Source organism: Oryctolagus cuniculus, chromosome 1 (genome assembly GCF_964237555.1).
Source record: "Oryctolagus cuniculus chromosome 1, mOryCun1.1, whole genome shotgun sequence".
NCBI lineage: Eukaryota > Metazoa > Chordata > Mammalia > Lagomorpha > Leporidae > Oryctolagus > Oryctolagus cuniculus.
Window position 1 is genome coordinate 148,178,379 of NC_091432.1, and position 15,535 is coordinate 148,193,913.

Below are 15,535 nucleotides of genomic sequence, written 5' to 3' on the forward strand. Positions count from 1 at the left end.
AAAGTAGTAAAAGACAATTTCTAGAATAACAATTCAGAAACTGATTTCTCCAACACTAATCATATTGGCAGAGGGTTAGTCATTCTTTTAGGAAAACAAGAAGGAAGCAGTGCAACAGGATGAAGCATCATATTTTTGTGGAGGCAAACACTGCTGAAACGAATTCCTCCCTTGTGTTTGCTATTCCTAAGACAATTTATGTCATTTGTAAATTACATACACATCAAAAAAGTGAGAGACAAATGTTATAGCACAGCAGGTTAAACCATTGCTTATGACATAGGCATCCAATATGGGAGACCCAATTGGAGTCCTGGATGCTCCTCTTCTAATACAGCTTCCTGCTGAAATCCTGGAAGAGCACTAGAGTATGACCTAAGCACTGGGCCCCTATCACACATGTTAGAGACATGGATGGAGTTCTGGGCTCCTAGTTTCAACCTGGCCCAGACTTGGCTATTGTGGAAGGAAATATATTTTCCATTGTCTCTCCCTGTCATTCTGCCTTTCAAATAAATAATAAATCTTTTTTTTAAAAAAATGAAAGCATGAGGCTTGCAATGAAAGGGACTGCAAGCACACAGAGCAACTGTTAATGATGTACTGAAAACATAGCAAGAAAGCATTAGCAAAGGTGCTGCCATCCTGGCTGGCATTAGGATCCCTCTAGTTTCTAGCTATGTTCAAGTATCAAGTATCACAAAGAAACAACAAAAGTATAGAAAGAGCATAGAGGTGAGCATTTGTCAAAGCTGTTAAGATGCCACTTGAAAGACCCATGTCTGGGTATGAATCCTGGCTCTGCTTCCAATTCCAGCTTCCTGTTGATGCATGCCTTGTTAAGCAGCAGATGATGGTTCAAGTACTTAGGTCCCTGCAACCCACATGGGAGATGAACTCGACTGAGTTTCTGGCTCATGGCTTTGGTCTGGTGCAACCTCTGTTTTTGCAGGCATTTGGGGAGTGAACCAGTGGATGGAAGATGTCTCCCTTGTCTGTTTATCTTTCTCTTACTTTCAAATAAAATGAAAATAAATTAAAAATGTGCTTCTAAAAGAAAGATCATAATATGGACTCAAATTCACTTTCTGATACTAAGTAACCATATGATTTTGAACAAATCGTTTTTCCTTTCTGATCCTGTTTGCACAAATGTGAAGCTTAGAGGATAGAGATGGAGGAGATGATAGCAACTTGAAATATCATTGTAAGAATTCAGTGTGATAATGTACACGAAAGTAACTGGCAACCAGTAGCTATTAAACTAGCATAACCTTTTCTTTATTTCCATTCTGCCCATCTCAGCAAAAGTATGTCAGAATAGCTGTTCCTATTTCAAACTGTTTCAACTTTGGCTCATCTACATTTTGCCCTTTACCTTTGACTGAATAATAAAGGTCTGTTTTCCTTAAAATCTCATATCCTTTATTCTATGTGAATTATGCATTGAGGTTTCACTTTGGAGATCTTAGTTTTGATCATTTTCAGTATGCATAGAACAGAAACTATAAATATTCAGGCACTCCTTCACTTATAATCATGTTTTGTCTCAATAAACTCATGGTAAATTGAAAATATTGATAAGTGGAAAATGCATTTAGGGGCCAACATTGTGGTATACTGGGTTAAACTGCTACCTGCACCACCAGCATCCCATACTGAATGGCTGGAACTAGTTACTTGTTGCTCTGCTTCAGATCCAGCTTCTTGCCAATAGATCTGGGAAGCAGCCTGTGATGGCCCAAATACTTGGGCCTCTGTCACCAACAAGGAAGACTCAAATAGTGTTCTGATCTAGCTTCAGCTTGGACCAGCCCTTGCCATCTCAGCATTTTGGGAGAGAACCAGTAGATAGAAGACCTTTATCTCTGTCTCTCTCTTGTTCTCTCTCTCTACCTTTTTTATTTTATTTTATTTTTGACAGGCAGAGTGGACAGTGAGAGAGAGAGAGACAGAGAGAAAGGTCTTCCTTTTTCCGTTGGTTCACCCTCCAATGGCCGCTGTGGCTGACATGCTGCGGCCTGCGCACCGTGCTGATCTGAAGCCAGGAGCCAGGTGCTTCCCTGGGTCTCCCATGCAGGTGCAGGGCCCAAGGACTTGGGCCATCCTCCACTGCACTCCCGGGCCACTGCAGAGAGCTGGACAGGAAGAGGGGCAACCGGGACAGAATCCGGTGTACCGGTGCCGCAGGCGGAGGATTAGCCTAGTGAGCCGCGGTGCTGGCCAGCCACTCTCTCTTTTTAAAGGAAGGAAAGAAGGAGGGAGGGAATGAAGGAATAAAGGGAAGGAGGGGAGAGAGAAAGGGACAGAATATTTTTTAAAGGAAAATGCATTTGATAAACTAACCTACCAAAATAGAATAGCTTAGCCAACCTTACCTTAAACATGCTTAGAACACTTACACAAACTTGTAGTTGGGCAAAATCACCTAATATTTTTAAGGCCTGTTTAGAATAAAGAGTTTAATATCTTGTTTATTTTATTGAAAGTAAAAAAAAGTCATGGTTGTATGGGTAAGCTTTCACACTGCAATAAAGGAAAAGAAATCTTAAATCATGCCATCCTAAGTCAGGAATCCTTGTATATTATATTCTGAAATTATAAAAGAATCACCTTTTAATGAGCCCAGTTTCTTTTCATTAAGCTCCTCAAGTAGAGCAAAGCTGCTATTGGTTGAGGTTGTTTATGTGGCAAATAACAAAATCCTACTACTAGCTCCTGTAGATGAACACTACTAATCCAGGGTGGTTTAGTCCAGACTTGGGCTCATTTTTCTGCAGTTCAGAATTCTGCCTGCCTCTGTATGCTGGCTTTATTCCTGGTCTGGAATTCCTGCTCACAAAATGACTGCCAGCAGCATTCATAGAGCTTCTTCATTAACACCCAAGGACAGAACGAAGGCCAAGGTCAGCTTCTAGAACCATCATTTACAAGTCCCAAGCTTCAGTCTCATTGGACTAACCCTGATACAATTTTGGTAGCTCAGGGAATATAATCCTTTGATTGACTTAAACCTGTATCTGGATGACAAAGAAATTCAATTACTCTAAGCAGTTAGAGCAATCAGGGCCCTCCTCTACATCTATAGATGAGGGCTGCTGTTCCTAGACATCATGGTTGTCACTTAAGAGAGCTGAAATGGATGTAAGAGAAATAATTTCAAGGTGTGAAATAAATAAAAGATCATTTGAGCAATTTAGTACACTGTTCCTAAATTTTTATTTTATTTTATTTTATTTTATTTTATTTTGCATTTTGAACTGATCGCTTACTCTACTACATTAAACTCATTTCAAGTAAAATACACTGTAGCATCCAAGCACAGTCATGGACTGAGAGTCAGCTAATGCATAGCAAGAGATTAACAGGACTGCCAGGATCTCTTGGTTGCCGGTCCTGTTTCTTTCTCTTTCCACTTCTCCTGATATTCCTCTCCATCAATTTTCCCAATAATCTTTTCTTTTTGAATTTTCTTTCAATTTATGATCTTATTTTTATTCTCTCAATATGTATTTTAATATTTGCAGAAATAACAGGATATAAAGCAAAACATTTTCTGACATCTCACAATGTTATCTCAAACCTCAAAGGTGTTGGAACAGGTGATAGAATCATCTGAGGGTGGCACTAGACATGTCCCCTCAAGATTAGTAAGAGAGTCAAAACCATCCTTTACTTATCTCCTCAGCAGCCTATAAAAGAGAAAACTGGAGATTCATTAAAGACAAAGTTATTCAAAGGTGAATTTTTATGTCGAGATGAGAGGCATGCTGTCACCTACCTGAGCCAACTGAAACAGACTTTGAATGAATGACTCAGAGACCTGCCTATCAGAGGGGGAAGATGGTATCTTATTCCCACGCTGGTCATTTACCAAGATCCGCAATCTTGAAATTTAGTGGGGATGGGGCAGAGAATAAAAGAGTAAAAGAGCAGCCATTGCCCATTTTCCCTTCTGCTGAACCTAAGCTTTGGGACAGAATTGAGTTAGGGGGCAGTGACCCTACCTAAGATGTTTTCAGGAAGTGAGGAAGAAAGGTCCTAAAGAATATTAAGTTAATTATATAAGCAGTGTTTAATGTTTTACATTACTTTTTAAAATTCCATTTACATGTTTAAGAGAAAGTGAATGCCAGACCAACAGAGTGCCCTTCCTTTGGGTCATAGTACAAATGCTCACAAAGGCCTTGGGGTGGGCCTGGGGTGAAAACAGAGAGCTGGGAACTCAATCTGGTCCATCGTATTTTTAATGTGAAGAAAAAAGCGGGTTTATAATTGTACCTGACTTCATTCTATTTAATAAATTAACTATACTAATATAAAACACCATGCATATGCCTTCAATACCCTATCAGTGCACACCTAGATAATACACCATTTGGGTCTGTAAGAAACACACTGCTCAAAGGCAGCAGTGTGAAATAAGTGAAATAAGAGGCTGTGTGCAATGATGTAGGCAAGGCTAAGGGAATGAAACCAATCAAAGGTGGCAGAGCAAGCAATATCAGGAAATTCAGCACCCCTTGGAGAAGAGTGGCTGCCCAAGCACAGAGAGTGAAGAAGCTGAGATATTCTTGCTTATACTTTGGATTCCAGTGGCCAAGAAGGACCAAGCAGAGTGTTGGGTGCAAAGCAGGATGGAAAAAGACAAAGAGTTCACTGGGATTTGCAAATGATGAATAGTCAGCATATAATATATATAAATATTTTTATATTGGAAAATGTAACATATTATCCACTAGAATTTTATAGAATGATGTGCCATTTTTTCATTGACTTCTTTTGGCAAAAATGGAGTTACATTCCTCAAAACGGAAAAAATATTAACCTCAGGTGAACAAAATCAGACATAAGAGCACAGAAAATATGCTGAAACACAAATGTTACTCACATATAATGAATATGGACATTTACTAGAAATTAATCGCCAAAATAGATCTCAAATTTTTTATAAGATTTATTTACTTATTTTGAAAGACAGACTTTATAGAGTTGGAAGGGAGAGACAGAGATCTTCCATCCACTGGTCCACTCTCAAATGGCCACAATGGCCTGAGCTAGGCAGTGCTAAAGTCAGGAGCCAAGAGCTTCCTCCTGGTCTCCCACATGGAGGACCATGCTTGGTCTCCCACAGGGGACCAAGCACTTTGACTATTCTCTGGATGCTTTCCCAAGCACATTAGCAGGGAGCAGGATTGGAAGTAGAGCAGCTGGGACTCGAACCAGTGCCCATATGGCATACTGGCATCACAGTCAGAAGCTTTATCTGCTGTGCCATGATGCTGGCCCAGATCTCAAAATTAAATGGCTGCAAGAAACAGAGATCTATGGAAGACCACAAATGGGCCAAAAGCCTCAAGACTGCTTCAGCCCATGACAACAAAGTAGTGTCTACTCCTAAAGTATTTACCACCTCTTCTACATATTTGCTAAGACAGACCTTCAATGGTACATTTTCCAACATCTGTAGTTGAAAAGCATTTATATGCCCTTAGGAAAACAGGAATCTTTGTCCTTCCCATCATATCAAAAGACCATTTTCCCTCTTTGTGTCATTTTTCCATTATTCTCTGTATTCTTATCTACGTGAACGTAAAACGGGTCACCTACACTTTCAACATTTCAATTCAACTAAGCTCAGAGTTGTGTTCCTCTATAGCTCTGGGAAGCTTTATTCCCTACCCCACTCATAAACATACACCCTCCCACACTCTTCCTGCCGAAAGAAATCCTTATGAAGATTCAGTTGTGTGGGGAGCAACTCGGACTAGACTAAGTTACTGGAATTAAGACTTATTCTATGCATCTGCTCTCCCACAATATGGCGCTGGGAGAGGAGGAAACAGCTTCTACACAGCTGCCTCCAGTTCAACCAATAAACAGCAGGACCTGCTCCTGATTGGAGGAGAGCAGCGTATTCGGCGTGTGGGCAGCCGAGTTGGGATTGGTGGAAGAGGACTATAAAGGAGGAGAGAGACAACATGCACCAGGAACATCTATCTGAAGGAACACCTGAGGAACATCTGAGCAGCCCCTGAGAGAGCCGGCCGGCGGTGTGCCGCTCCCCCGCGGAAGTGGGGAAAGTGGCAGGGGGAACCGCCCTTCCACGGAGGTGGAAGGTACGGTAGCCAACCCGGAAAGAACCAGCAGCAAACCCGGGAAGGGCCGAGCAGACAAAAGAACAGCACAGGGTCCTGTGTCGTTTCTCCACGAAGATGGGGAGCAACACAGTTGAAATGTCATCTCTCAAACCATAGTGTACCTTCCACCCTGACTCTGGCCAACATAATTAAACCTCCCCTCAGAAGTCAGATAATGAACATCAAACTACAGATAGGTAGAAATTCCAGTGTTCTATACCATAGTAGGGTGACTACAGTTTACAACAATTTACTATATATTTCACAAGAATCTACTAGAGGGTCCAGTGTAGTGGTGCAGCAGATTAAGACACCACCTGGGATTCTGGCATTTCATACTGGAGCTCCTGTTCAAATCCTAGTTGCTTTGCTTCCAATACAGCTCCCTGCTAATGCACCTGGGAAGATCGCAGAAGATGGCCCCAGTATTTGCAGCACTGCCACCCATATGGGAGACCTGGAGGGAGTTTCAGGCTCCTGGCTTCAGCCTGGCCCAGTCCCGGCCTTTGCACCACTTGGACAGTGAACCACTGGTTGGAAGATCTCTTTCTCTCTGTCTCCCCCTCTCTGTCATTCTATTTCAAATAAATTAAATAATCCTTCAACACAACAAAACAAATCAAAACAAAGAACTCACAGAGTTTTAAGGCTGACAGCACAGTGATTATAAATGTTAGAAATCCTAATTACCATTGTGGCATAGCATGTTAGGCTGCCATTTGCAAAGCCAGAATTCCATTTGGGAGCTATTTCAAATTCCAGTGGTTCTACACCTGATCGAATTCCTTTCTAATATGCCTAGGACAACAGTGAAAGAGGACCCAAGCAGATGGGTCACGTGGGAGACCTGGATGAAGCTCCTGGTTCCTAGCTTCAACTTGGACCAGCCTTGACCATTGCAGCCACTTGGGGAATGGACTAGCAAATGGGAGATCTCTCTCTCTCTCTCTCTCTCTCTGTAACTTTTCCTTTCAAATAAATAAATCTTTTTTTAAAAAATACTAATTACCCTGATTTGACCATTACACATTATAGACATACATCAAAGTAGAACACTGTTATGCCATAAAAATATACAAAAATTACATGTCAATTAAAAATAAAATGAAGAATATCCTCATACCTCTATTCATCTGGTTTCAGTCCACTAACTTTAGGATAGTCCTTATCAACTCTTCATCAGGTAACGCTTTATATGACTTCATTCTCCTTTAGACTGTTAGCTCCTGGAGGCAGAAAACATGCCATTCATCTTTAAATCCCCAGTGGCAAGGAAAGATACATAATTCATAATGAAAGATAGACAAGAACATCTGAAAGTTTTCAAGAAGTTTCTTAAGGTTTTGTAACCATAAAAAGTAGCCCTTCTCCCCTCCCCCTGTGTTCACTGCAACATCACAGCCAGGGCTACACAGTACTGGCAGAAGTCTGGGCTTCCCTGTTTGTGCCAAAGACCCAGAAAGTGTGTGAAGGCCACCTCAAAATCCCTTCAAAACAAATACAAGGAATAACATGTAATAAATTAAGACCTTTTTGGCCACTTAATTCTTAGTCAAATTTTGTATGTCAAGTTGCCTTCACAGGAGAGGTGACTGTTTATTAAAACCTTCCTGTTTATGAATGAGCAATGAGTTGGCTGTGTTTATGAACTTGGTTGTTGCTACAACACATTTACACAGTTACAAATAAAGCAAACTATTGAGATTAGCAGTGGATGATGTGAAGTTTGACTTCTCAAGAAGATTCTCCCAGTCTAGTAAAATCCCTAAAATCTATTTAGCCTAGACTAAATGGCTTCTCCCACCCCAAAAATGCCCCCAGCAAGCGCAATGGCATTGCTTACAGACTACTGAGACCACTGATGTCACTTTGCTTTATTTTTTTAAAGATTTATCTATTTATTTGAAAGTCAGAGTTACACAGAGAGGAGAGGCAGAGAGAGCAAGAGCCAGAGTGAGAGCGAGAGAGAGAGAGGTCTTCCATCCCCTGGTTCACTCCCCAGTTGGCCACAACGGCCACAGCTGTGCCGATCCAAATCCAGTAGTTTCTTCTGGGACTCCCACATCAGTGCAGGGACCCAAGGACCTGATACATCTTCCACTGTTTTCCCAGGCCATAGCAGAGAGCTGGATCAGAAGAGGAACAGCTGGTTCTTGAACTGGCGCCCATACGGAATGCCAGAGGTTCAGGCCAGGGCATTAACAAACTGTGCCACTGCACCAGCCCTGTGTCACTTTCCTTTTAAAAGACCAAGCCCTAAAGTCTTAGAGTTTCTTTTGCATTCAGTAAAGATGGAGCCAAGCGCAGAAGAGAAGTCTCTATGAACTTCAAGGGTTCCCTTCTAGCTCCACTTCTCCTCGAGTCATGTTTACCGTTCACGTTGAATAAGTTACTCAGCACATGGAAATTTCCTCTTATTTGTAACCAATTGTTCAATGAAGCAGCTTTGTAAACTATAAAGGGCTTCAACACTTCACTTGTTTTCTTGCCTGGGGTGGGGACACTTCTTCAACAGTTCTCAACCCAGACTCACAGAGCTATCTACCACTGAGGAAGGACTTCCCCAATATCTGAAGCAGCATGTTAACATGAAAAGCATGTAATTTAGATAAAGGGTTAGGTCTAAATTCTGACTATGATACCACATCTGGGATGGAAGAGCACAGGATACAAACTTTAAGGCTATACATTCTCAAGTGTCTCCCTAGACCTGCGTGATCCATCACAACCTGTGTGACTTACTGAAGGGAAATACACATAACATAAATTAACCACTTTTTTTTTTGACAGGCAGAGTGGACAGTGAGAGAGAGAGACAGAGAGAAAGGTCTTCCTTTTGCTGTTGGTTCACCCTCCAATGGCTGCCGCGGCCAGTGTACTGCGGCCGGTGCGCTGCAGCTGGCGCACCGCGCTGATCTGAAGGCAAGAGCCAGGTGCTCCTCCTGGTCTCCCATGGGGTGCAGGGCCCAAGCACTTGGGCCATCCTCCACTGCACTCCCTGGCCACAGCAGAGAGCTGGCCTGGAAGAGGGGCAACCGGGACAGAATCCAGTGCCCGGACCAGGACTAGAACCCGGTGTGCTGGCACCACTAGGCGGAGGACTAGCCTATTGAGCCGTGGCGCCGGCCAACCACTTTCAACCATACAATTCAATGGCATTTAATACAGCCACAGTATTGAACACTATCACTTCGATCTAGCTCCAAAACATTTCATCACCCCAACCGCAGGAAGAGAAGCTGCTGTCTAGGAACTTGCAAGAGTTTTCAAAAGAAAAGTCCACACCTATCCAGCAGTTACTGCCCATTCTGCATCCTACCCTCCCAGTCCTCAGAAACCACCGGCATCCTTTATATTTTAATGGATTCACCAATTCTAGTATAACATAGATTCTGAGTAATAGTACTAATAGCTAACTGCCCATGCTAACATACAATTTGAAGAGTATTATGTGCATTAATTCAATGAATCCTACAAAAACCCAGTGAGGTGTGTACTAATATCCTCAAATAAATGACTTATTTAATTATTTGATCATTTTTCTTCATCTGTCAGAGAAAATAGCAACACATCAACAACTTATTAAGCATAGTTATATAAGAACAATTCTTGAATGGTAAAAGGGATCTTTCTCTCACTAAGTGGGAGTGACTTCCTGTAGAAGAGAAGCTATGTTCTTGAGATGGCTTACTTGGACATGGTGATCATTGAATAATGATGTCTGCATAGACAGAGGACAGGATGTAGAGTGGCCAATACAGATTTAGATAGATAGATAGATAGATAGATAGATAATATATAGGGGTCTATATAATATATATTTGCTGTCCCTCAGAGTCAACTGAAGAGAAAGAAACAAACCAGTGAAATATAGATGCTACCACAGTCCAGAACAAAAAGGAAACATTTCCCAGATAAGTACAGGGATGTGGAAGAGGCAGGTATTACAGGGTTAAGAGTAGACACATTATATTTAGCAAAAAAAATGTCATATTCAAATCTTAACTCTGCAACTCATAAATAAATCTTGACAACATTATTTGACCTTTACCATTTTTATTTTCTCTTTTGTTAAATAGATAATAAATCTACTCCACGTAGTTCTGGTGGGAATGGCCTGAGATAATGTAAATAAACTAGTACACAAAGTATCTGATTCACAAATGGTTAGGAAATAACATTCTTCATATGTATATAACGTTCTTAATATCTATAACACATATTACATATTGTATTTTATTTATTTTTGAAAGGCAAAGAGACAACAGAGAGAGATTTCCACCCATTGGCTCATTTCCCAAATGCCTGCAACAATTAGGACTGACCAGGCCAAAGCCCGGAGACTTAGGCTCCCTCTGGATCTCCTACTTGGGTGACAGGGGCCCAACTACTTAAACCATCACATGCTGCCTATCTAGGGTGTGTATTATCAGGAAGCTATAATTAAAAGCAGAGCCAGGACCTGAACCCAGTTATTCCTGTATGAGATGCAAACATCCCAAACCGTGTCCTAGTTGCTGCACCAAACACCTGCCCCTACATTATATATTGTATACAAATATATTACATATCTAAGTGTACTTCCAAAAGTTCACGGAAAATAGAGCTAAAAGGTAAGTTTATTTTGGTGCAAAAAGTTTTGAAATTCATGTATTTTTTCATAATGAACGTTTTCCATGACACCCTGAATTTTAAAATATTTACACCAAAATAAACTTTAATGCTATTTTCTCATGACATTTTTAAAGTACCATAATGTATAGCATATATAATATATATGGCATATATTATTTTGTGTACTACTTATATTACAAGAGCTTTCACAGAAGCAGAGCCGCTCAAGGACATTCTCAAAAGAACATGTAATATACCAGCCTTAGTCTACTGTTGTGAAGGATTTGGTGACATAATTTATTTAAAGCATTTAGCACAACCTGCAGTACACAAGTGTTAGGTAACTATTTCATCATTATTCTGAATCTTTCAGAGTTCTTGATGGCAAACAACAGAAGCTATATCCACCTAAGGTTTGCAGAGCAGAGATTCCTTGGAAGGGTCTCAGAGAGCACACTGAACTAGCATAAGGCAAGAACCAAGAGATTATGATTAGACAGCAAAAGCTATTTCAAGCAGAACAAGACTATATGGATTCTAATCTGTCTCTATCATTTTGAGGTATGTAACCTTCAACAAATTACTTAATTTCTAAATGTTTCAGTTTCCATTTCATAAATATAAGTAAAATATACTATCAACCCCCTCATAATGTTATTTGAGGATTAATGTATGTAAAAAGAAACATAAAAAATTGGGATTCTTGCTTATATAGCAATTAGAATGATACATGGCACATTATAAGCACTAAATAAATATTAGCTTTATCTAAACTTAAAAATTATTTAGCAATTGTTAATTTTCAATAACTAGAATTACCCACAAAGTATGAGCTTAGATTACTTAACTATAGCCATATAATGCAATAAATATGTTTACTGCCTTCTGAAAGTGCAGTCCCCGGAAGCTGGGCATAACGATAGGGAGTTAAGGCCTGTGCCACAGCTCTCTTGGCTAATCCTTCGCCTGCGCCACTGGCACCCCAAGTTCTAGTCCCGGTTGGGGTGCCAGATTCTGTCCCAGTTGCTCCTCTTCCAGTCCAACTCTCTGCTGGGGCTGGGAGGGCAGTGGATTATGGCCCAAATGCTTGGGCCCTGCACTCGCACGGGAGACCAGGAGGAAGCTCCTCGCTCCTGGCTTCAGATCAGCGCAGCACGACAGCCACGGCACGCTGGCCATAGCGGCCATTTGGGGGGTGAACCAATGGAAAGGAAGACCTTTCTCTCTGTCTCTCTCTCTCACTGTCTAACTCTGCCTGTCAAAAAAAAAAAAAAAAGAGAGAGAGAGAGAGAGAGAGAAAGAGTACGGAGTTAATACACTCATCATAATCACACATTTTCACAAAGGTAACAAAAGGAGAAACTTGATAGTGACATAACAACAACAACAAAAAAACAGGAAGATGGGAAGGGTGGAGGAAGAGAGCTAGAGCCTCATATATCTTCTATTATCTGCTACAGCAAAGAAGAATATAGATAAAATTTAAAGACAAAATTCAAAATGCGTGGTCCATACATATTTACTTACAATTATAAAACAAAAAACATAGCCTACCTCTGCAGAGGTACTAGGATGGAGAAGGATAGAACAATGAAAGTTCTTTCATCCTATATAAACTCCCCTTTGACAATTTTTACTTTCTTTTAAAAAGAAACGTACAAAAATATTCCCTAAACCATCTGTACCTTCTAACTTTAGGTTTAAAAAGTATAACATTTTATAAAAACTAAGTCTGTTACATTTTCATAAAATGTATATTTATAACCTAAAAAATTAGTATCAGTAAACTCTTGTACTCATGTTCACATTGCCTAGTAATCATTTTCAAGAAATTGTGGGATCTCTCTCCTATCGGTCTCCCCTACATCCCACAAATGGCCAAAATAACTACATTTAAAATAATTTACTAATGAACATACAATTTTAAAAGATGTAAATTATGACATCAGTAATACAAAATGTGTTGGGAGGAAAGGTTAAACATATAGAAATTTTGCTGACATCAAACTGTCATCAGAACGAACCAAACCATTATAACTATAAGCTATTTAATGTAAGGCTTGTGATAATGACAAAGAAAAAACCTATCCAAACTATACAAATAAGCAGAAAATAAAGAGAAAGGAAATCAAAGCATACCAGGACCAAAAATCATTCAACACAAAGGAAGACAGCAAGAAAGGAACAAATAATATAATAATAGAGACATTATATTATTACTAAAATTATAGTTTAAAATGGAAACAGCTAATCTTCACCTACCAAAAATTGCTTTAAATGCAGGCAAAGCAATGTCGTTACTTATCAATAGTCATTTTGAATGCAAATAGCCTCAACTCTCCAGTAAAAAGAGACAGATGGCTGAATGAATTAAAAAACAAAACCTGTCTGCCTACAAGAAACACATCTCACCAACAAAGATGCTTGCAGACTGAAAGTGAAAGGATGGAAAAAGATATTCCATGCTAACAGAAAACAAAAATAAGCTGGTGTAGCCATCTTGATATCAGACAAAATAGACTTTAACACAAAACTATTAAAAGAAAGAAAAAGGCCAGCTCCGCGGCTCACTAGGCTAATTCTCTGCCTTGCGGCGCCAGCATACCGGGTTCTAGTCCTGGTTGGGGAGCCGGATTCTGTCCCGGTTGCCCCTCTTCCAGGCCAGCTCTCTGCTGTGGCCAGGGAGTGCAGTGGAAGATGGCCCAAGTGCTTGGGCCCTGCACCCCATGGGAGACGAGAAGAAGTACCTGGCTCCTGCCATCAAATCAGCGAGGTGCGCCGGCCTTAGCATGCCGGCCGTGGCAGCCATTGGATGGTGAACCAACGGCAAAGGAAGACCTTTCTCTCTGTCTCTCTCTCTCACTGTCCACTCTGCCTGTCAAAAAAAAAAAAAAAAAAAAAGAAAAAGAAACAAAGAAAGGAACCATGTAATGAGTAAGTGATCAATTCAAAAGAAAGATGTAACCATTATAAATGTATATGTACCTAATTACATGGCAACTGACTATTTAAAAGAAATATTAAATTATTTAAAGGGAGAAATAGAATCAAATACAACAGTAATGGGGGTCTTCAATATCCCACACTCAGCAATGGACAGATCAACCAGACAGAAAATCATCAAGGAAACAATAGAATTAACTGACACTACATATGAAATGGAACTAACAGATATCTACAGAACTTTTTATCCTACAGTTACAGAATGCACATTCTTCTCACAAGTGCATGGAACTTTCTCCAGGAATGACCACATGCTAGGCCATAAAGCAAGTCTCAGAAAATTCAAAAAAGTCAAAATCATATCACACATCTCCTCAGACCACAATGCAATGAAGCTAGAAATCAGCAACTCAGGAATCTCTAGAAGATACGCAAACACATGCTCCTGAAGAACAGTGGGTCACAAAAGAAATCAAAAAATTTCTAGAAACAAATGAAGTTGACAATACAACACATCAAAACTTATAGGATACAGCAAAAGCAATGTTAAGAGAAAAGTTTATAGCAACTGGTGCCTACATCAAGAAATTGGAAAGGAACCAAATAAATAAGCTATCACTGCATCTCAAGGATCTATAAAACAACAGCAATCCAAACCCAAAACTAGTAAGAGAAAGAAAGAATTAAAATTAGAGAAGACAAAGAAAATTGAAACAAAAAAAAAATAATACAAAAGATCACGAAAACAAAGAACTGTTTTTTTGAAAAAATAAAGAAAATTGACACATCATTGGCCCAACTAATCAAAAAGAGGAGAGAGAAGACCCAAATTAATAAAATTAAAGAAAAAAGGAAATGTACAATAGACACTACAGACAAAAAAGGAATCATCAGAAATTATTTCAAAGCACTATATGCCAACAAACCGGGACATCTAGAAGAGATGGATAGATTTCTGGACACATACAAACTACCTAAATTAAGCCATGAAGACATAAAAAAACCTAAATAGACCCATAACCAACTAGAAATTGAATCAATAATAAAGACCCTCACGACAAAGATAACCACAGGACCAAGTGGCCTCAATGATGAATTCTACCAGACATTAAAAGAAGAACTAACTCCAATTCTTCTCAAGCTATTCCTAACAATAGAAAGGGAGGGAATCCTCCCAAATTCTTTCTATGAAGCCAGTATCACATTAATTCCTTACCCTAAAAAAGATGCAACAGAGAAAGAGAACTACGGACCAATTTCCCTGCTGAACACAGATGCAAAAATCTTCAAAAAATTCTAGCAATTTGTCGCTCCCCTTCTTCATGGAGGAACGACACAGGACCCTGCGCTGTTCTTTCGTCTGCTCGGCCCTCCCCGGGTTTGCTGCTGGTTCTTCCCGGGTTGGCTACTGTCCCTTCCACCTCCGTGGAAGGGCGGTTCCCCCTGGCCACATTCCTCACTTCCGCAGGGGAGCGGCACACCGCCGGCCAGCTCTTCTCGGGGGCTGCACAGGTGTTCCTTCAGCTAGATGTTCCCCTTAGATGTTCCTCGTGAATGCCGTCTCTCTCCTCCTTTATAGTCCTCCTCCGCCAATCCTAACTCGGCTGCCCACACGCCGAGTACGCTGCTCTCCTCCAATCAGGAGCAAGTCCTACAGTTTATTGGTTGAACTGGAGGCAGCTGTGCAGAAGCTGTTTTCTCCTCTCCCAGCGCCATATTGTGGGAGAGCAGATGCATAGAATAAGTCTTAATTCCAGTAACTCAGTCTAGTCCGGATTGCTCCCCACAGATCCCCTTTCTTTTTATTTTTGGCGTTGATACGCGCCTGTCTTCGGTGC

General features: G+C 40.4%; 1 long non-coding RNA gene across 1 annotated transcript in view; it reads right to left on the reverse strand.

The window, feature by feature from the left end:
- The window catches only part of LOC127491315 (uncharacterized), a 78,321-nt gene extending 64,751 nt beyond the window's left edge, over positions 1 to 13,570 (reverse strand). Inside the window, exon 1 of the long non-coding RNA XR_007919939.2 lies at positions 7,264 to 13,570. This is a non-coding gene — a long non-coding RNA (uncharacterized lncRNA). The remainder of the gene's footprint in view (positions 1 to 7,263) is intronic.
- Positions 13,571 to 15,535: the final 1,965 nt, after the last annotated feature.